The 22,191-nt window shown below is 45.6% G+C and overlaps 1 long non-coding RNA gene across 1 annotated transcript; it reads right to left on the bottom strand.

Moving 5' to 3' along the window:
• Positions 1 to 10,455: 10,455 nt before the first annotated feature.
• Positions 10,456 to 17,806, bottom strand: LOC146194143 (uncharacterized). The gene is made up of 3 exons (XR_014705737.1): positions 17,698 to 17,806; positions 15,897 to 16,100; positions 10,456 to 10,933 (listed from the first exon to the last, which is right to left on the bottom strand). It is a non-coding gene; the product is annotated as an uncharacterized LOC146194143 (long non-coding RNA).
• Between the last annotated feature and the right edge of the window lie 4,385 nt (positions 17,807 to 22,191).

Below are 22,191 nucleotides of genomic sequence, written 5' to 3'. Positions count from 1 at the left end.
ATCCTAGTCTGGCCCGTCGGTCTGGTAAAGGGTTGAGTGCGGATCGTTATGTTGATCAGACAGTGGTCACTACCGAATGTTACCTTCGTATTCGTCCACTCCACTCGCCTCGCGTTTTTTGAAAAAGTTAAGTCCGGACAAGTGTCCCTCTGCGCCGAGTTCCCAATTCGCGTGGGGTACGCCGGGTCGGTGTGTAGGGTTAGGCCTAATGTGGACGCTGCCTCCGCTAGCTTCCGTCCTCGTATGTCCTCTCGGTTGTAGCCCCATGAGAGGCTCTGCGCATTGAAATCTCCTAACACTAGTAGCGGATCTCGTCCCGCTTCCTTGACAGCCCTACTCAGGAGTGTGGAGAAGGTTACATTTTTTGCTTTAGGTGGGCAGTACACGTTCAGGATGTGGAGCGGCGGATCATCCTTTTTTATGGGCAGGAGAGTCACCATCAAGTATGAAAAGCTGGCTTGTAATTCCAGATCTATCAAATTTGCTGTGAAATTTTTGTGCACGAAGATGCATGTTAGGGGGTCGAGTTCGAACGTTTTGTAGTTTGTGAGGCTCGCGTTCCCGCCTGGCTCCTGTACGGCCACCACTGCCCGAGTATGCTCGTACGTGGAAAGGTGCATCCTAAGGTCCGCTCTCTTAGTCTTTGATTTAAAGCCTCGACTATTCCACTGTGTTAAAATTATAGGGCTCTCCTTAGTTCGTCCCGCCATGTTGTGCCTGAAGATTGTTATTCTGGAGGGGGAGCTGCTGCAGCTTCTCACCCTCACTGATCACCCTACGCATCTTGTGAGTTACGGGATTCGTGGGTCTCCTTGTGTTAGCATACTTGCGAATCGTCATCGCTTTCGCTATCTGTCGTGATACTATGGAGGGAATGGATGCCTGTATCAATTCCTCATCATAGCTTCTAGTTTGTTTTCCATGCTAGGCTCTGCGTCGCTTTCCATCGCCTCCTCTTGCTGAGGCGGCTGAGATTTAGCTAGTGCAGTTTCTAGTTTGCTGGTTAGTAGCTCTATTTGAGCTTTTAGGGCTGCTATCTGTTTTCTTAATTCAATTTCTACCAAATTTGGTGTAGGTGGAGAGGTAGTACTGGGAGGAGGAGGAGCGACCCCACTCACCGGCTGCTTACCGTTCTTGACCATGCTGGCCCAGTTCCTCTCTTGATTGTTTTGTTTAGAATTTGGCTCCATGTTAGTCGAAGGGGGCGGGAGATTCTCGCTCCTTCTTGTCTTTTTCTTGTTTTTCTTCTTTTTCTTGTTCTTGTTACTGGATTGTTGCTCCTCGTTCCTTCGGAATTTCGCAGTGCAGTCTTTAGAGTTCGTGGCGTGTTCGCCGCCACATACCGCACATTTTGGATTGCACTCGTGAGGGGCCCGCACCCCCTCCACAAACGGAGCTTGCGTTCCGCAGAGTCCGCAATTTTCTTGCCTCGGTGTCGGGCAGGCGTCTGCCCTATGTCCCACCGTGCCACACAGGTTACACGCTGGTATGGTGCGACGGTAAGTGGCTACCGGTATGACTTCCGCGTTATACAGCACAGCTCTGGGCTTGTACTTCCCTTCGAAGGTGACCCTTGCTTTGTTCGAAGTGCCGAACTTTCGAATCTTCAGGATTTTGCTCTCTCCGCGAAAGCTTCTCACCTTCCCTCGCAGGGATTCGGTGGTCTCCAGATTGGCCACAGTGATGACTCCGTGTACCACGTTGTCCTCACTTTGCTTTACGTGTCCACGCAGATAGAGGTCTTGCCCTTGCGTTCGGATTGCAAAGTCGCCAACCAGTCTGTCTGCCGCATGGATGCTTGACGTGCCCACAATGATCAGGTTTTGGTCCGGGGACACTGTGAAAGATTAGTACGTGGATTTGAGGAGAGTCCCTTCCCTTACGGCGCGGTTCAGGTGTCCACAGAGCAAGTGTGACAGATACTGCGCCTTTCCCTTCCTATGAACCAACCAACCAACCAACACTGTGAAGAAAAAATTTGCTGCTTCGGCCTCCCCGACTCGCTGTCGTAGAGCTAGGCCCAACTCGCCATGTTGCAAGTTCTTCAAGTTTGCGGCCGTTAGTGGTTTGATGATTAGCACCACGTCGTCTGGTCTGAATCTGCACAGAAACTTGGGCTTCCATGCAGCTCTGACTTGCGTTGGGCCTCCGGTTGCGCGCTCACCGGGTTCTGAGTCGGGTTGCGCGTGCCGGCCTCCGAGTGCTGACGTCGCCTTCCTTTGCGCGCTGGCTTGGAGTTTCTGGGCTCGCTTTTCAAAAGCCCGGATCACATTTTCACTGCAGGCTGGTCTGTGGCAAGGTTGTCCATGTCATGCCTTCGTAGCCGCGTTGCTGGTTGGCGTTTGCCATGTTCGCCAGGAGCGGCCTTCCCGCCGCTCCACAACGGATAGGAGCAAAAGTGCTCCAAAAAGCCGAAAACTCCGTCCACCGCGTTGAGAGTGGTCTCCCTGCTTTCCGGATGACTTGATAGCTCTTCAAGGTCCAATAGCTTTGGGATTCGACGTGTTGTTCCACCGCTACGCTCGCTACGCGCGCTAGGAGTGCCACCCGTGCAGTAACCGAGAATTCACACACTCACAGAGAAAAGCATCATATTTTGATGTAGCTTGCTTATATACACCTAGTTCACCACGGTAAAAAAAAAAAAAAAAACTTCGCTTTTCAAAATATGTCTCGAATGGCATCGTTCCAGCATTAAGCTCTTTGGCGCCTGTTCCTGGGTTTCGCGTCGTCGTCGCCATTGTCCCTCGTAACCAGTTGTCTGTAATTGTACATATGTCTTGCTCGAATTAGTTGCCTAAATCTATAGAAAAGCTGAAACAGCTGACGAGCTGCGCTCAAATTTCGCGTTAGGAAGGGCCGTAATCGTCGTCATTTTTTCTTTGTTTCTTTTCATCTTCCCTAGATTTTGCTTCAACCATGGCGCATACTTTTCCCAGCTTTTTGGGGCAGAAAAAAGAACATCTACTCCATATCTGCTTCCTACTTGCTTCAAATGGTGAGACATTTGGTGAATATACGGCAGGACTACAATTTTATTTTTCTGTTTTTGGGAATGCTGAGGAGATTCTTGTCTACCACACGATTTCATCCTTTTTTTGTATCTTGCTGCATGCAAGAGCTATGGTATCATCCGGAAACCCCGCTGTTCTTAGTCTTTGAACCTGTCGATTAAAACTGTCACTGATAGCATGTACACATGACTTATAAATGGCGGCACCTAAACAAGAAACAGCTATACCCCATTTTACAATCTTGGAATGCGCGGAATAATAACTATGTAAAGGCTTTTCAGATCTCTGCAGAAAAGACCAGCACACATGATCCGGCTTCATTTGCAGTCTAATATCTAAAAATTGCAGCTTATTCCCATTAGGCTTTTCAAAGGTGAATGTAAGGCCGTGTCCACTGTACTCAAAAACCTTTAACACGTCCATGAGCTGCCTATTGAAGTCAGCGGGATCCACAAAATCAAGGTAATCATCGACGTACCTGAAGATGCGTTTAGTTTTGACCAACAGGTTACTTACAATGGCTTTATCTACATAGCTAAGAAAGATGTTGCTTAGTACCGGAGCCACCTTTGAGCCAATGCATACCCCCTTTTTCTGAGTATACAGTCTTCCTTCCCATTCAACAAAGGTGGACCCAAGATAAAACGACAAAAGTTCCAAAAAAGCCCCCACAGAAATTCCGCATTTTGAAATGAATTCTTCTTCATCGTCATCATCGTGTATACATTTGCTAACAAACTGTCCAGCCACGTATAATATACCAGGCAGTTTCAACGTCTCATCCGCAGACAGTGGGACTCCCTTGAGGCCATCAATCGTGAGGCTATGCGTGCAATAACGTACCTCCCCCGCCTAACACCCATACCAGTACTTCAGGAGTATGCCCAGCTAAATACGCTCACTGAACTCGTTGATCAGCGGATGGCAAACAGAGCTCGCAAACAGTCTTTACAACTACATCATTTAAAGACACTACCTCCATGGTCGTACTGCCAGCTCACGGACAATCGCCCCACTGCTTCCCCGTCGGTATCATCCGCGCATCTGCCTGAAGGGCGCATATTATATACCGATGCATCACATACTGCAGAGCGAGGAGTTACTGCCGTGTATAGTCCCTCTCATCCGCATCTCAACACTCACGTGACATATACCGCGGATACGTGCACCCCTCTGGCACTGGAACTTCAAGCAATTTACAATGCTATACATTCCCTCCCACCAGTTCCTACATTCAATGCAGTTCATCTTTACACAGACTCTCTCACTGCCCTTAAACAGCTTAAGGCCGTTCGACGCACATTCCAAATAACACAGTCCATACATTTGCTATGTTCAAAGTACCCATGCCCTATTCGCATACACTGGATTCGCGGCCATGCTCGCGATCCACATAACATACAAGCAGATGCTATGACGCATATAAACACATCAGACGATCCACCACCTTCCCCTCTTCCCCCAGATCCGTTCCTGTCCCACGTTTCCGATTCGCAAGTTCTGCGCCACCGAACACGCACTCTCATTCCTCCGTGTTCGCACCCTCTCCCCCGTAGTCTTACTCGGCAGGAGGAGGTGACAGTGCGCCGGATCCGGGCAGGGGCGGCTCTGACCCCATCTGTTCGACATCGATGGCGGGAAAAAGACCTACCAGTGACTGACAGGTGCCCTCACTGTGACACTCCACCTGACGACTGCGATGTGCGCCACTTGTTGTGGACGTGTCCATCAACGACGCACATCAGGCAACTGATAATCATGAAGGTGGGCCTGCGGTGGAATCGCGATAGTGATTATGAGAAATGGACAATGGACAATCGCTATACTGCCAACCTTCTCGAATTCATAAGCACAACTGGACTGCACTCCTTCTTTTAACTTTCTATCTCCTGCATCCCATTCCCCCTTTCTCAACTTATGCCTTGTGGCAAACTCTTCGAAAAAAAAAAGTAGGCTATTGTGCGGGAGGGAATAAAACAAGTCCTGAACGTCTATACTGAACACACAGCACAAACCGGGATTATGAGACTTCAAATAATCAACAACACCCAGAGAATTAGACACTAGGAACGGATCGTCAATGGTGAGAGAACTAAGATTTTTCTGTAAAAAACTCGAAACTTCGTACTCCCAAGTAGCGCGTTCATTAACAATGCCGCGAAAAGGAAAATCAGGCTTGTGTGTTTTCACCGAAAAAAAATACATCCAAACAGACCTCTTTTGCATTCTTAACTGAATACTGAAGTGCAGCTAGATTCATTTCCCCCAGCAACCGCAACGCTTCACGCTTTTTCTGCTTTACATTGACAGGCAATTGTTTAAAGTTCTTTGCAATAGCTTCACTAGCTTTTTCCGTGAACAAAATTTCCGGGCAAATAACAAAATACCCCTCTTTGTCAGAAACAGCCACCCTTAACTTTTCGGAATGCAGAAAATTAACCAATGGTGCAAAGCTACCATTTTTCATAGTTACGCCCCGAGTCTTTTTAAGAGCTTCAACACATTCTACCACGCACCTAGGCCGCTCCTCTTGCCGGGCATGACGCGAGATGGACCTACCAAGTGCCAGTTTTTCCTCTTTGTTGAGGGTAGGCTGGAAACAAAGCTTCGGTCCGAGCTTCAGCACCTTTTGGAACTTCTCTGGCATCCGCTGCTCACCCAACACCAATAGCTTCCCTTCGAGATTTGGAGCCTTCTTCTTCGTAGGCAGCCAAGGTCGGGGTGAGTACCAAAGGAAATCCGTGTGCCCGTTCGCCACATCGCACCACTCACGGAAACGTTGCACGGGATGCTCATTCTGGCCGCAAGCTACCCAGAGGCAGTCCTTGTAGAAGCGATGTTGTCGCCACCACTCAGATGACATTATCCGGCACATCCTGCGGGTGTGGCCCTTTGATGGAAGCAGCCCGCCGCACAACATGCGAACCTCAACTGGGCACAGCGCTCGTCTGGCATGCCAAGAGGCTAGCCTTGCCTTGAAAGCACACAGAGCGATTAATGAAGCCAATGCAGACTGGTTGTCAAATAGAGCGGTATTAACACATGGAACAGGGCTCAATGTACAAGAAATAAAGTTCAATAACACGGAAAGTTGAGCTAGTTGGTACATATTTTTAAGGTACTAGCTCAACGTTTCGTGTTATTGAACCATACACTTTCTCGACAAGTAACTATTTGACGACAGACAAAGGAGTGTCGTGCCATCATCTGGGTTCTGAGATTGTTCCGACAATACATATACGGGGGACTGTTTAGTGTTGTCAGCGATCATCACTCGCTATGCTGGCTAGCCGCATTACGATTCTCCTGGCGGTTGGCCAGATGGAGCCTCCGGTTGCAGGAGTATGACGTAACACTCGTCTATAAGTCGGGCCGGCAGCACTAAGACGCGGACTGTTTATCACAAGCGCCAGTGGAACCGGCTACGCAAGACATCACCGAAGATTGCCCTATTCTTTGTGCCATTGGCATCTCCCGTATGGCGCCAATCATTGAGTACATGGAGGGTGTTAATGCTCATCATCTTCATCAGCCTAACTATACACACTGCAGGGCGAAGGCCTCTCCCATATCTTTCCAATTAACCCGGTTCTGTGCTAGCTGCACCCACTTGACCCCTGAGAACTTCTTAACCTCATCCGCCCACCTCACTCACTGCCGCCCTCTGCTACGCTTTCCTTTCCTTGGAATCCAGTTTGTTACCCAAAGTGACTCTCTGTTATCCTCTCTTCGCACTACATGTCCTTCCCATGCCCATTTCTTCTTGATTTCCACTAGAATGTCAGTAACTGGTGTTATTTCTCTAACCCACTCTGCACGCTTCCTATCTCTTAATGTAACCCCTACAATTTTTCGTTCCATAGCCCTCTGCGTAGTCCTCAACTTAAGTAGAAACCCCTTGGTTAGCCTCCACGTTTCAGCCCCATAGGTGAGTACAGGTAAAATGCAACTGTTATATACTTTCCTCTTGAGCGATACCGGTAAACCGCGAGTCATAATCTGTCAGTTGTTGCCAAATGCGCTCCATCGCAATCTTAATCTTCTTATTTCCTTTTGATGGTCCGAATCTGCGGTTACTACCTGTCCTAAGTAGATATATTCGCCTACTACTTCCAGTGTTTCTCTACCTAATGTAAAATGTTGCTCCTTCCCCAGGCTGTTGAACATCACCTTACTTTTCTGCATATTGATTTTCAAGCCCACCTTTTTGCTTTGGCATGTTTGTCACCAATCATTCTTTGCAGTTCATCTCCTGAGTTACTTAGCCAGGCAATGTAATCAGCAAATCACAGATTACTGAGCCATTCTTCTTCTACCCTTATCCCTAACTTCTCCGATTCCAAGCCTCCGAATACTTCCTCTAAGCAAGCTGTGAGTAGTACTGGGGAGGTCGTGTCTCCTTGCCTAACACATTTCTTTATGGGAATTTCGTTACCTTTTATGCAGAACTATGATTGCTGTGCAGCCACTATATATATCTTCCAGCAATTTCACGTGCGGCTCGTCTACACCTTGATTTCGCCTTGCTGGCATCACTGCTGAGGTTCCTACTGAGTCAAATGATTTTTCGTAATCAATGAATGCTATGTATAAGGGCTGGTTATATTCGGAGCATTTTTCTATCACCTGATTGATGGCATGAATATGATCGATAGTAGAGTACCGTTTCCGAAACCCTGCTTGATCCTTTGCTTGATTGAAGTCTAAGGTTGTCCCGATTCTATTAGCGATTACTTTAGTAAATACCTTATACGTAACAGACAATAATCTGATTGGTATGCAATTGTTAAGGTCTTTAGCGTCCCCTTTCTTATGAATGAGGATAATGTTTGCGTTCTTCCATGGTTCCGGTACCTTCGATAATACCAGGTACTGCGTGTACAGGGTGGCCAGTTTTTCTAGCACAATCCCTCCCGTTCTTCAACAAATCTGTTGTTATCTGATCCTCTCCAGCTGCTTTCCCCCTTTTCATAGTTTTTATTGCTTTCTTAACCTCGTACTTCGTCACTGGTGGAACGTCTGACTGTCGTTTCCCTACCGCCAATCGCATTACGGTCCTGACTACTTTGGCTACTGTAGAGATCAATATAGAACTCCTCGGCTACTTTGACTATCTTGTCCATATTCTTGATGATGTTACCCGCCTTGTCCCATCGTGCATACATCTAATTTTTGCCTATGCCCAATTTAATTTTTAACTGAAGGAATCCCCCGTTCTTTACAGCATGCTCAATTTTCTCCATGTTATACTTGCTTATATCGGCCACTTTGCGCTTATTGATTAGCTTTGATATCTCTGCCAATTCTTTCTGGTCGGTTGGATTGGAAGCTTTCATACTCTGGTGTTTCTTAATCAAATCTTTCGTCTCCTTAGACAGCTTACCGGTATACTCTCTAACTATCCTACCGCCTACTTCTACAGCGGCCTCATTAATGATGTCTCTGAAATTATTGTTCATTGCTTCTAGGGAACTGTCGCCATCCTCAGTTAGAGCTGAATATCTATTCTGTAGCGAAATCCTGAACTCTTCTGCCCTGCCCCTCACCGCAAATTCGTTGATGGACTTTTAACTAATCTGTTGCGTTCCTTCAGATTTAGACTTATTGCGGACCTCACCATCCTGTGGTCCCTGCACCGCACGCTCCCAATTACCTCTACTTCTTGCATTATGGCGGGGGTGAACGCAGTATGAAGTCAATTTCATTTTTAGGCTCCCCGTTAGGGCTTTTCCCTGTCCATTTCCGGTTCTTCCGTTTGCTGAAGAAGGTATTCATTATTGCGTTCTGCAAACTCAACTAGTAACTCTCCCCTGCTATTCCTAGAACCAATGCCATAGTCCCCCCTACTGCCTGGTCTCCTGCCTGCTTTTTCCCCATCTTGGCATTAAACGCGCCCATTAGTACAGTAAACTGCGTTTTTACTTTTCGCATTGCCGATTCTACATCCCTGTAGAAAATTTCAACTGCCTGGTCATAATAGCTACATGTAAGGGCATTATAAGCGTGTACAACCTTCCGTTTATACCGCTTATTAGGCCTAATTACGATGTCTGCCAACCTCTCATTAGTACCCTAGTATTCATCTATATAACCCGCTATACACTTATTGACAAGGAAACATACTCATAGTTCTCGTCTTTCCGGTAGATCTCGATAACACAGTACATGCCCATCCTTCAGTACAGTATATGCCTCATTCGGCCTCCTAACCTTACTAAGCCCTATGACATCCCATTTCATACCCTCTAGTTCCTCTAACAGCACTGCTAAACTAGCTTCACTAGCTAGGGTTCTAGCGTTAAACATTGCCAGGGTTAGTTTCCAACGGCGGCCTGTCCAGCGGAGCCAGAAATTCTTAGCACCCCCTGCTGCTCACAGGTCTGACCGCCGCTGTGGTCAGTTGTTCCGCAGCTGCTGGTGACTGAGGTGCCGGGGCTTTATAGGACTAAATTTTATTTATTATGCGAAGCATATTAACGTAGGTTTCGGGCCTTCGCGCGACGCCCGGCGGTGGCCACCATTGACCGTGAAGTGGAGTCACGTGACATGACGTCACGTGATGACGTCACACAGGCTGCAGATGGGGCCTCATATCGCGCCGTCGGTCGCCTCCCGGCGGTGGCCACCATTGACCTTGAAGTGAGATCACATGATGTGACGTCACGTGATGACGTCACACCGGCTGCAGATGGGGCCTCATATCGCGCCGTCGGACGTCGCCCGGCGGAGGCCTCCACGCGGCGCCACCATCGCTGCATCACTTGACGTGTGACGTCACGCCAGGGATGAAGCGGCGCGCGCCCGCCGCCGCGTCACTCTCTGTGCCCGCAACCGCGCCAGCGTCTTTGCGCCGGGCGTGTATGCGTAAGTGACGTGCAAAGCAAGAGTCATGCATTTACGAACAATAAGAGAATAAAGAATAAACCCAGGCAGCACACCAACATCGCACCAATCCCGGCCCAACGTCGACAAAAATTGGTACCAACATTGGCGTAACACTGGCTTTTTGAGAAATTACTACATTTTTATATATTGGTCCGGCTTATATGCCAACATTGTACCTGTCTTGGCACTGCCAACATAGGCTATCAGCTGGCCGTGCCCCTAGTGTCACGTATTGGCATGCCACTAGTATTCATTGGCCCAACTGACATTGGCAATGAACCGGCCGTGCCGCTAGTATCATATATTGGTATTTATTGGCATGCAACAAGTATTCATCGGCACACGTGGCCTGCCACTGTTAAGCCACCTTTAGCCATGCAGTTATTTCACCCTTGCCCTTACTGCTGCCATTTGTTCAACTGTCACTCTGATAATTGTGGTTTTCTTATGCAGTCATTTCCCAATACCACCTTGCATGTCATCTCCCTAAGGAGCCATAAAAACCATGCAATTAAATGAGGCAAGCAAAATATTTTCCGAAAACATTTTATTGAGAGCTCATATAGATGTAAATGCCACAAGGACATCAGAGGGCCAAAATGCAGTGCAGGAGGCATTGGATACAGGGTTAATATGGGAGAGGCTAGTAGGTGTAATTGGAAACAGGGCACTAAGCAGCACATGACCAGGTAGTGCAGGTAGAGGTGATTGGGTGCAGTGTGCATTGGTCATGATGGAAGGGGCTGGACATGTTGAGCAGGGTTGATGCACTATAGCCTTGTAGTGCGAGAGGTGTTGCAGGAATAGGAGGCTGAGCATGGGTGCATTTCAGGGCAGTGTCCACCATGGATGGAAAATGGCAGTGGACTGTGTTGAGCATGATAGTTGGCAGTGAAGGGTCAATGGATCAAGTGATGAGGTTGAGGGGGCGGGGTAAGCACATGGCCCAGGTAGTAAGCTGGGCACCCCGCAGGAAACAACCGTTCAGGAACAGTTTGTTGAGGAGATTGGTCCGTGGGTCTTACAAATCACATCTGCACAGAAGACAAGCATATATCACAATAAGATCTAACCTCACCTTCTCAACACTGATCCAAACACATATTTGAAGTCTGGGTGCTCTATACGATCGAGTACAAAATACAGAACCCCGCTTAGTAAAACCTCTGATATAGTAAAGTGAAACTGAAGTCCCAGTTCATCTTCCATAGGCAACTGTACATTTTCCCCCTTTATAGTAAAGATGTTTTTGGTAAAAATCGGTTAAAGTGCTTCTGACCCTGGCGACGACTCCCGCGCGCTACCTAGAGTCGCGAAGCCAAGACTTTTGGATTTGAAAACAGAACAATAACCCCGAGTGTTCGTTTAGGTGGCTTTACTACTAGCCGTAGCAGCAGTCAGATGAAGCCTACTTTACAGAAGCCTTGGAGCCGTGAGGGAAAGCGCGCAGCGCGAAGAAGAAAAAAGTAAAGCTGTCTACAAACATAGCAAGGAGGCAGCGTGTTCCATTCAGGAAGTAAAGGAGTAAAAGTGCAGCAAGAAATACGGAAGGGAAAGAAATGGGTCAACATACACTGCAATGTGCAGTACAAATCATGAGGCAGTGGTGGCAGAAAGTGGAGGTGCAGCGAGTAAGGTCTTACAGCACTTGAGTGCCATGCGAATTTATTACTTATTGCCTTTTAAAAGACAGAAAGAGCAAAAAGGGACACCATGTTCATGCAAGGTTGTAGTTTTTACATGAAATCGAACTTGGTTGCATTCGTAATCACGTCTTCATGCTTCAAAGGTACTTCCACAAGATGTAGAGAAATTTTATAATGAAAAAATTACACAAAGAGATGATAAAAGCGAGATGGAAGGTATTTAGGTTTTTTTCATTAAGCAACAAGACGTGTTCAGTAAGTGCCTATTTAACTACTAGACAGCACTTTCAGGACCATGTCATCACAAACCACTGATACAGTAAAGACCATGATATAGTAAATATTTTCGCTGGCCTCAGTGGCTGTACTATAAAGGGGTTTTACTGTATATATTGAAGGCCTATTGCCACACATTCTTCTTTTAGAGCACTTTGCGACAGGTTTCTGGGCCTACAAAGGCATGCAGCATCTTATGACGTAGGGATGATAAACCTATATGCAAAATAATATCCATTCCAGATACAAAAGAAAGATATTTGGAAGTAAAAACCTGCTTCTGGCAAACCGATAACTTCAGGTAGATGCTTAGTGTTCATATAGAATTACAGTTCCTGAAAATCTGACGGTTCAGGCTCCAGAACTTTCAATTTTTAAAAAATTCTTAAACATTCCTGCAATAGACAATATGGATTACTAAGCATGCAAGACTGGATGATATTAAAGAACACATTAAAGAATATCTTTCTGCAGTACACCAGTTACAGGCACGCATACATTACTGCGGCCAGAATAAAGAAATAATTGCCCTGACAGAGTCAATCAAGCTATCTTCAATCGGCTAACTGAAGGAGATGTGTAGATTGCAGATATTCTCAAGGCTGTGTACGCATATAATATTCTCAAGATAACCGTACCATTTCAAGTTCCAGCTTTTTAGTTTTCACAGCTTTATTGCTTGCTGCATTCTACTATAAACAATTGCCTTAATTGTAATGTACCAAGGAATAGTTTTCATACAGTGCTCATTATAAATTAAAGATACCAGAACAACATGCACACAAACAAGAAAAAAAGAACGGGAGAGAGCGCCATTCACAACTGATTTATTGTGCAGAATAAAGTACATATATATCTCACTGCCGGCATATGCGCAAAGAACCCATTCAGCATCATGTAGTTTAAGATAAGATATGTTCAAGAAGCCCATGCCTCATACCACAGCCTCTGTCTCTGAGAAAGCATTTCTTGAACATAGCTTATGTTAAACTACATGATGCTGAATGTGATGTAGCTGAATGTGTTCCTTGGGCATGTGCCTGCAGTGAGATATATATGTACTCTGTTCTGCACAATAAATCAGTTGTGAGTGGAACTCTGTCCCGTTTTTTTCTTGTGTGCGTGCATTGTTTTGGCGCCTTCAGTTTATAATAAATAAACACGAACAAGCCCGACAAGAAGTTCTAGTAATCATACAGTGCATGCTTGTTCAGCTAAAATTATTACAGGCAGCCTGCAATGAGCAATTGAGCAAGTACTAGAAATTTACTTTGCATAGGCAGGAAAATGTTATGCTAGATCTGAGTACAATGATATTGTACTTCCTTATCAGCTAGCAGCCTACCAGGTATGCATTTTCCTTCATCACAGCTAATCATATGGCCATACCATCGGCAACCTTCCACGTGCAAGATTATGTTCAGTTAGGCATACATGGGTGATTTTATGTCCAGGTAACAGGTGTGGTGCTCGGGCATCTGATTTCTTAAAACCAATTCATAGTAGTTGTTGGTATAGAGAATAGTAATCTGCCTGAATATCTGAGGCCAAATATTATTTTCATTGCTTAAGCACACCATAAAATACAATGCTTGATGTGACTATGCGATCATAAAAAAACGATACATCTAGCATGACAGTGATTTTTCACTTTCACCCTATCACAATAAGTTCCTTGAAAACCCAGTTTAATCCTGAGCTGAAAAGTTGTTTCGCACACATTTTACATTTCAGTATCTATAAAATGTTGCTATTTTGTGAATATATTTCAAAATCAAAATTTCTTAACAGACTCACAAATTGTTTTTTTTTTCAAAAATGGACAATATTTTGTACTCAAATTAAAAATAAGATTGTGTCTGGAGAAATAGTACTGTTTGCAGAACAAAACAGCATATACGCAAGAAAGCACCAATATCGCTCAAATTTAATGTGCAATGCACGAAATGAGAGTTCACCTAAAATTACAAGTACAATAGCCCTGTTTACATGGACTCGACAGCACCGGGTTGAATCAGCGTTGAGTAAGCAAGGTCATCATTCTCGACCCGGCTGATGTCTACATGAACTCGCTTTCTAGTGAGTAAGTATCGTAGCAGAGCGTTGCATCGAGATTCGAAGTTATTGTGCAAGTTCTTACTCGTATTTGATCCCATTGCCTTTTACTATCGAGAGCTTCGATTATTTTTTATCTAAAAAAAGCATTTTATCGCTAAAAAGCATTCATTTCGAGTGACGCTCGTCGCCGCTCCAGAGGATTTTTCATAGCCCAGAGTTCCCCATAACTAGACTCCCTGACTGGACAGCGTCTACATGCCTTTAGATAAGCGGGTCAAGCGAATTAACCTACCCCCTGCAAGCGAGTTAACGCAACCCGCTCCGCCGCCTATTTTACTCGACCCGACTGTGTATACATGAACCCCAGAACTGATTTTTCACTCAACAGATGTACTCGACCCAATACTGCCGAGTTCATGTATACAGGGGTGGAACGCACGTGTAACAAGTAGCAATGCTGCTAAGAATCCAATCTGCTTTCTTCTGGCTCCCCATCCAGTTTTCTAAAAAAATATCTTGTCTGACAAAGGAGGATATTTGGAGTTAAGCAGCTAAGCAACACAAGATCCATATGCTTGCTCTAACGCATGACTCCTCAGTGCACTTACAGTTGCAATTTGCTTGGTCATGTGGCAGTTCACTAAACCGTCTGACTAGACATGACAATCAAAAAAATAATCGGCGGATCATTTCTACTTTTATTTAGACATGTAAAAGCTTTTTGGTTGTTGACTTAGCATTTAGAGACTGCGGGAGTTTGGCAGTTTTATACGTCTTACTTCGTTTGGCAGTTGCAAGGGGATGTAGAAGAAGAAATATGAGTAGGGAATATAAGGGGTGACAACATCCCGAAATGAAACTAATGGACCAATGATGCACACTGCGTATCTTAAGTGACGTCACTGGTAACATCAAACACAGAAAATCGTCCTTGAGTATGACAAATTTGAAGCCCAGGAGGTGAGTTGGTTGTGGGCAAGTAGTTGGTAAAGGGCAGTCCCCCTGAGAGGTGGGCGGCAAGATCACTGCCACCCATTATGGGGAAAGCCCTGGCAAGCATGCAGGCAAAGGTGCACATATATAAGAGCAATAAATGCACAAGGAATGCACGCCTGAATGAGCAGCTGCACTAATAATTTCCTTTTGTCTTGCAGCCCACCCCTCCTGCACTGTAAGCTAGTCTGCTCTGTTTTCCGAACACCGAAGCATATGCAAAAACAAACAGAATGTCCTCTAAAATTTACAAAATTTGCACGAGTATTGCATGATGATCTCCTTTCTGCAAATGTCTTGCTCTAGGGTTACAGAATAAATTCATTGCAGCTGCGAATAAGGCGAGTTGGGAGCTAATGGCAAATCTCAATGGCTTGGGGAGAGAATTAATTATAATTGTCACTTTGAGCAAAGTAAATAGCCTGGTTTAGATCAAAGTAATATTACATCTACATGACTGAAGCCAGTGTAGGCAACCAGAAATGTACAAGCAGTCAGTAACTGCATGTCTGTATGAACAAATACATACAGTGCAGACAGCAGTAATGAAGGGAGAGTGGAAGGCAAATAACCTGAGGAATACGTAATGGCTTTCTTCTCTGAAACCTCAATACAGGCTTCCTGCGAATTCTTGTAATGCAAGCATAATCGAGTATGCTAAATATTCCATCACTTAAAGCACCTGCTCTCCCGTGTTACGCAAATGACAACTACTTCGTCAGTTCAACAAGCTATGTCTGTTATTGTGCTATTACACCACAGGTTCACTCAATCATGCCTCAACTTGAAATAGTCACATACTGTTGAAATAAAGCAACGAAATATAGCACCAGCTATTAAAGCACTGCCAGGGACATGAAGGATATTATTTTCTGCATACTGTGGGCAAGACTTCTGAACAAGTAAGTCTTGAGCTAAAAAGCTAGAAAAAGTCATATAGCATGCAATCATATAGCGAAAAGCCAGCAGAGCCTTTTTTAAAGCCTTTATATAAAGCAAAACAAAGGCAATGAGTCATACCTACCGAGGCAATGCTTCCTTACACACAGCATGTTTCATGGCAAGGCTCCCACAGTTGTTGACAGGTTATGCAGCACCAAAATGATGATGATGTTGTCTGCCTCACATTCACGCAGCACTCCTTTGATGGCAGATGATTGCTTGTGCAAAAGCAGTGCGATGATACAAGTGGAGCAGCTGGACTGCGGGCGTTATAGAGCAAAGAGCCCTAAATGCAAGGAAAGAAAGTCTCCATTAAATCGATGCCTCTAAATCATGATAAAAGCATACCACGGCTCTTCTCTGTTTTGTTAATCTATAATTTCAATTGAAAGCTGTCTCAAAAAAAGTACTAATTGCAACCCTATGTTACACATGGTATAACATAGCTGTGCCAGGGCGGTGGGGCGATCAGTTAGCATAACGACCGGAAAATGCATACTGATGTTTCATGCAGTCTTGATGCTGGAGCAAAGTGTCATGGTGCGGAGAACAAAATTAAAAGCATGCACGGGCGCCAAACGTGTGCTACACAATCGACGCGACTAGAGGTGTGCACGGGCAGTAATTTTGAGCCCGACCCGGGCCTCATGCTACAAACCCGAACCCGGCCTGGAACTGAAATTGTCTGAGCCCACCCAGCGCTCACACTGAAGGCTCCCGCCCTGCTGGACATGCTATAACAGACCAGTTGCAAAACCTACAAGTCGGCTTCCCTATGAGGCAAGAATTCATGCACAGTGGCGACAGAACCTGATTCAGGGATAATAGTTAGGTGCAGTACATGCATCTACCACAGTCCACGCTGCTTGGGATGCAGTTCCCCACGCACAGGTCATTGTCAGAGAAAGGTTTTCAGGCATTCTTAACACTGGAATAAAGGGGGGAGCACTGTCACCCCCCCGCCACCCTTAAAAAATGGTCCCAGCGCAGCGGCGTGCTACTATACTGCGATGCAGACATGATTGAAAGCAGTGGCGTTTTTCTGCAACTTTCGAAAATTAGCAATATCTAGCCACACTAGCCTTTTTTTTTTTGCAATACTACCCTACCAAGCTTTTACTAAACCGTCTCGATGCGCTCATATATGCACGGATCAGACGAAATGAGCGTCTGCAGGATTTTCGCTCATACCGGACAAGGGAAACAAACTTTGCATGCAAAAAAACAAAAACAAAAAAACAACGAAGGTGAGTACCCCAAAGCCTTTTGCGATTGGCTGCCTCGCGAGCTGGTTCCAGCATCATGAGCGATTTCTAAAAACCCAGAACCTGGGCGACAGCGCCGAGCGGCAAAGCTTTAGCGGTCCTCAGCTCACTGCGCATAGTGCTGCCGCGCGACTCATGCGGTTAGCGTTTTATCGCACCAGACACGAAAATATATGCTTTTGCCCGGACTCCACCGACTCCGCCCGAGGTCACTCGAGGGAACCCGAGCGGCCGAGCCAAGTGACGGCTATACGCCGTTCCAGCCACTGTAACGCCGTGAATATCCGAAGTTGGCTTTTAGGGCTACGATGCGACGCAGTTGTTTACTTTAGGAAATCAGTACTCTGTAAAACAGCAACGGTTTAACTTGAAATAAGCTGCAAAATGATCGGAATCAAGTCGCGCATACTTGAGAACCACTTTTGAAAAGTTAACAACGTAAGAAATATGCTAAAAGAAGACAAATCTCCCTAGCACATGGCTTACGCAGCCTGCAGCAACAATGAAATGTAAGACAACGCTTGTAATTTAAAAAATGCTCAATCTAAGAGGCTAATAGTTTGCTCCAATATACACAAACGCTTTATAAAACCTGAATGAAAAAATTTGAGAACTTACATGGAATATTTCTTGAAGAAAGAAGCATTTTCCGTGCGCGGTGCCACCGAACGTCGAGCCGAGCGAACGAGCGGCCGTTGGATGGACGAAAGAACAGAGCGCCCTCTTTGAAACAAAATACAACTGCCGCCGTCATGCCGGCTAAGCGATTGTCGCGTCATCCTTCGAGCTTTTTAGTAATCGCTTTTTCAGCAGATCGATGGTCTCGGTTTTGTACCCTCCGTTTAGCAAGCGTTTCCTAGATGACAGGACTTGAATCAGCCTTGAACGATGCGCTGCTGTTGCTGCTTATCTATGTAGGGCTCTGTGCCAGCAGCGAAGCGCGTCGTCGTCCTGGAGAGGCGCCTAGCTGTTTTGTTTACAACACCCAAACCTGTTCAAGTTGTATTTTGTGAATGCTGTGTTCTACTACGAATAGTTTGCTCACTTTTAGCATACCAACGAAAATGCTTTCATACAATAGTGCTCAATCGAGTGGAATATTTCAATCACCCTGAAATGAGGATTTGAAGCAAGTTTGTTGAAAATTATTGAGCTAAGCATCTCAGTACCACGACTTGCCACCTCTTTATAAGGTAGTTGCATACGATGCTAACATTTTTTCTCATATATCCGCACCGTCAGCATCATTCTATCTGCTAGATTAGTCGTTTGTTGGCCCGATTCATTAGGCGCTTGTTTCTTTCTCAGTTTAGTTTCTTGCGTATATTTTATTGGCCAAGAAAATGCGGTAAAAGCACATTTCTCTATGCAACCTGTTGTGAGAGCCCGGAAATGTTTGAAAGAAGTCTCGAGTCTGTTAGTGTTTGTCTTTTTATAACTGCGCAATTCCTTCCCCTGGGCGGCGGCCGTCCGCCCCTTGGACCCTGAGTGGTGCGTCGACCCGTCCACCGCTTTGGCGCACCTGCGTGGATTTCGACGCACGTATGCAACCTCGGACCTTGCTCGCATCGCATGCGGTGAGAGAGAGCGATCGGGGAACGACAGGAGTGCGAAGTGCGCGAGGACGGGATTGAGCGGTGCGTCAGCACGGAGAGCAGGCGTTGGAAAACTGTGCGAACGAGCGTGTGCGAAACAAAGATGTGTCATTGTAATCCAGTTGTTAATATACCCATTGTACCTTTTCGTATTTTATTTGTGTTTCCAGTCTTTTCTTTCACATTTTTTTTTCGTTCAAATGCTAACAAGTCAGTTTACATGTGGGTATCTTCTCTCCATACACAATATTTGTAAAAAAAAAAAAAACTACCTTCCCCGCGCACGCCTGTAACTGTTCCACCACGGAGGTAGTTAGAGAATAAATAAGCTTTGATACCGAATTAAGCTTAATTGTAAAACAACGACTGCTTTATTTAGTTTTTGAACTCTACAGTTATTCCTTGTTGCCATATGTAGCGCAAGCATTGTATTGCAGTGAACGACGACGGAATCGCGAAATTGGGGGTGTGAATAAAAGCGGAGAAACGTTAGACGTCTTTTTTTTTGCACTTGTGCGAAAAAAAGAACAAACGAGAAATTCTAAAATTATGCTATCCATGCACTTGGCATGGCGTCGAATCAAAGCTGTTCTGCTTAGCTGCCGCTCTTGTATACTGGCCGCTACGCGAAGCTATTTTGTGTTCCTATGAAATTCAGTGTGGTAAAGCCCCCCGCGGATATATTTCGCGTTTCAAGTTCTTGTGAAATGTGGAAGCCGGCCCGCCGCCATGCCGCGGGCGACTCTATAGCTGGCTCTGCGATGATTTTTGCCACTGCAGTGATTTGAATATTCGCGGCTTGTTTAGCAAATAGCTGGCGTACTCGTTTGCCGAATGAGTGTTTCAAGATAATCATAGAGCATTTACCAGTACCGTATGTGTGCGATATTCCATCAGTGATTAATGCGCCATGGTCATTGTAGTCGTATTTTTGATTTTACACGTATGGAATGGTCTACTCTTGCAAACCCCAAGACGTCAGTTACGCTAGCTGCACGTATGTCAAATAGGTATATGAAAGAAATAGAGCCTTAAAGTATAGCGGCTGACGCACTGCGTCGTAAATTCCCGCCCGGGCGGCGGCCGTGTGCACCTTGAACCACACGTGGAGCGTCAGGGCCTGCGTCTTGGATTGCATCGCGCAGCGTGTAACCCGACAACCCCACCTGCAGAGCGCATCCACTCGGGCAAGTCGGCGCCGCTGTTGCTGGCGCCGTGCCTCAATGTTTTCTTCCTTTGTTTGTGATGTTTTCAATGCACCCTAGCAAGCAGCGAACAGAGCGTCCATATTTCGGCGCGAGTGAGTGCCCTCAGTGGACTGGAACAGAAGTGCGCGGTGTGTCGTCAACAACAGCGGACGCTTGAGAAAAAACAAATGTGCGAACGAGTGCGATGAAGAAAAGTGAAACTGTAACCCAGTTATTTGTTTCAGCATAACCTTAATATTATTCATACTGAGATTGTACGTGCAGTGTTTTCTCTCCATTTTTTTCTAATACTTCACTTCTTAGAGCGACAACGAAGCAGGAAGCGTCGATACGATTTGCCATATGTGGGAACGTTCATGCATATGCGGACCGACGTTTAATTTACCGCTCAATAACCCAGCTTTAATTTAGATCACCATTGTTGAATCGTTTAAGCGAAAGTATGTGCTGCGATGCTTCGTATTCGTATAGCTTGAACGGCCAAGTGTATTGTTAAAGTGTATTCCGATGGAAGCGCGCTCGCCATACTCGATCTGAGTCACGTACGAGCCTTAATAGGCCGACGGTTATCGCTCATTAATTGCATCGCACTGCATGCCTGTCCTGCGGTAATCGTCTGTTTGAAGCCACTGTTGTTAAAACTGATACACTCGGGGGCAAAGAAATTTGCTAAAACTTTTGGAATTCTCTTCACCCAGAGCAGCAGGAATCGCCACGGGAGCAGCCATGGAAGAACCTAGACCATTGCCGAATAGAATACAAAAAATAGCAACCATTGCCTATGCACGATATATGACATGTCGTTTTGATTCTTTCTGATCTTTCGGTCGGCGTGGAGCTATTTATCGCCGCCGCCGCCCGGACCAGCAAACGGTGGTGAACTTATTTGATGCCGTTGACCGATCGTCGGTCTCATCCAAATTCGTCACAGTATACATGTGGATTGATTACAGTGCCAGCTTAAGTCAATGAAGATCTAGTGTAAAAGAACATGGTGTAATCCCAAGCAACATCAACAACAGCTAGGTGGAATTCAAGCAACCACGACGGAAACCAGCACCGCGGAACTATAACTATTTAAACACAAGATTTCCGAAGCATTAAAAATTGCAAAGGTAACTTGAAAACATCGATTATAACAGCACAGTTGACGACTTCAAGTATTAAATGAGCCTGCCAACCGCAAAAGCACGCTAATGCGGTTTCCCACGGAATATTTCCAGCCACATGCTAATTTGCATCTAATATTGACCAGTAGGTGAAATAGACAAGACAATGTTGACTAAAGTGTATGCCAATGCATCTGGTGGGACATGGTAACAGAACTAACAGTATTGTCCAGCATATGCCATATAATAGCCAACGTCAGTGGAGTAATGGCTAACGCTGTTCGATATAGCCATCCTTATGAAAGGGAAATGCCAATACCGTTGATATGTAAGGTATGCCAGTGTATATCTGACATTGGCGGGACATTGTAACAGAGCTGACATTATTGTCCAGCATATGTCGAATATTGGCCAACATCAGTGGACTGCCGGCTAATGCTGTCCGTTATAGCCATCCTTATCTCATGGCAGCGCCAACACCGGTGATACGCCGGACATCCAGGCCCATCGTTGCCATCCTTGTATAATGGTACCACCGATATTGTGAGGGCATCGGATATGACGGGCCAATGTTGTTATCATTATAAATAGGTACGAACAATATTGGTTACCAATGGTATCCTCAGGGCCAGTGTTCGACGTGTTATAGAATGGCACAACCAATACCAGCCATAAGATGGCAGCGCTGGGCCTACATAGGGCTGATCTCTGCCAACTCACTGACAATATTGGCCCGGGCTGTTGTGCTGCCTGGGAAAGTACGACGATCAACCTAAAACCACGTCTCCGTTACTTAGCCCCATCCACACTGAGGCAGCTACTTAACATGCTTCGCATCCATTGGGCTTAACCTTGATAAGCCTCCAATTTTATTTTTTAGTTATTTATTTATTTTTATTTATTCAGATACCCTAAATGCCCGCTGGGGGCATTACATAGGAGGGAACATAAGCCCGTATACAATTCTTTGTTAAAGGAACAATCAATCAAACAAACAAACAATAACAACAAAAAAGAGAACAAAGAGAGCAATGGAGATGGTGAAGTGGTACTCATAAGCAACACACCCAGAGATATAAATAGCATTATATCCTAGAAATTGAGTATAATGCAATCGCGGTGGATATTGATGCAAAAGAAAGGAAACAGTGGTAGGAGAAGAGAAGGCATAGTGGTCTAATATATTTACCGAGTGTAATG

This window comes from Amblyomma maculatum, chromosome 3 (genome assembly GCF_055883805.1).
Source record: "Amblyomma maculatum isolate TAMU_Amacu chromosome 3, ASM5588380v1, whole genome shotgun sequence".
In the NCBI taxonomy this organism is placed as follows: domain Eukaryota; kingdom Metazoa; phylum Arthropoda; class Arachnida; order Ixodida; family Ixodidae; genus Amblyomma; species Amblyomma maculatum.
Note: the sequence above shows the minus strand (reverse complement) of the source record. Positions and strands in the feature narration are given on the sequence as shown.